This window comes from Gavia stellata, chromosome 22, assembly GCF_030936135.1.
Source record: "Gavia stellata isolate bGavSte3 chromosome 22, bGavSte3.hap2, whole genome shotgun sequence".
NCBI classification, from domain to species: domain Eukaryota; kingdom Metazoa; phylum Chordata; class Aves; order Gaviiformes; family Gaviidae; genus Gavia; species Gavia stellata.
The window spans coordinates 124,148-125,350 of NC_082615.1; the positions used below are offsets into that span (position 1 = coordinate 124,148).

The window sequence follows — 1,203 nt, forward strand, 5'->3', positions numbered from 1 at the left end:
TTTCAACTCTGTGCAGCACTGGAGCTCTGGCAGGTGAAAAGAGGGGTTGTGTGCAGTGGGGCTGGTGCCCCTCAGCTCCCTCTTCATTCCTGACTGGTAGCTGTGCTGGGAGAGAAGCAGCCTGTGATGAGATGCTGGGTGAGCGCCAGGGAGAACAGAACAGAGACGCCACGGCCAAGCCTGAGGCACATGCTCTGTCCTGGTGAAAAGTCCTCCAGCCAAGTGTGAGTGACTCCTGTCCATATGAGCTGGTGGTATCCTTCCAGAACGTGAGGGGGACGTGGCTGGTGACAAATTAGTCTCAAAGTCAGGCTCAAGTCATTTGGAGGTGCTGAGCACTCCAGGGTGACTCTCCCGTGTTCCTTCCTGGGAAGGAGCGTGGGGCTTTGCTGTTCAGTCATTTTCTGATGTGAACACCGAGACCTAGATCCCAAAGGTTCCCGCAGCTCAGCCCAGCTGTTGGGAGAGTGGACCACTCCCAAAGGCAAAAGCTGGAGGCTGGCTCCTTCTCTCCCATGTCAAAGAGTATAAAACGGTGTAGGCGTCAGGAACAGGAGCAGGAGCAGCAAGATCAGGAGCAGTGGCAGCAGTGGCAGCGGCAGCGGCAGCGGCAGCGGCAGGAGCCGGAGAAACAGCAGCAGGAGCAGTGGCAGCGGCAGGAGCAGCATGCTGACGAGGTGGCCGAGTGGTGAAGGCGATGGACTGCTAATCCATTGTGCTCTGCACGCGTGGGTTCGAATCCCATCCTCGTCGGTCAGCCCAACAATGGTCAGAGATTCTGAGTGTGAGGAGCTCGTTGTGTGCCCCCAAGCAAGACTTTGTTTTGAGATGAGAGTTGCCTGGAAAGAACTTGCAAGGTTTTGAAGTGGCTCAGGACACACCTCAACCTCTTCTGTCTCCACATAGGCAAGAGGAACAAGAAGGGAATGAAGGAAGATCCAGGGAACTCACACGACGGTCAGCCTCTCCTCAGTCCCTGGGAAGATGATAGCGCAAAACATCCTGGAAGCAGTTTCCAAACATAGCTAAGCACAGGAAGGTGGTTGGGAGTAGTAAGCATGGATTTACGAAGCAGAAGTCATGCTTAACCAAGCTAGTAGCCTTCTCCGGTGAGCTGACTGGCTTGGTGGAGAAGGGAAGAGCAGTGGATGCTGTTTACCTTGCCTTCAGTATGGCTCAGCCAGCCACGGGAACGAAAAACAA

At 54.9% G+C, this 1,203-nt stretch overlaps 1 non-coding gene across 1 annotated transcript; it reads left to right on the forward strand.

Moving 5' to 3' along the window:
* The first annotated feature begins 671 nt into the window (after nt 1-671).
* TRNAS-GCU (transfer RNA serine (anticodon GCU)) lies at nt 672-753 on the forward strand. Its single transcript has one exon. It is a non-coding gene; the product is annotated as a tRNA-Ser (tRNA).
* Nucleotides 754-1,203: the final 450 nt, after the last annotated feature.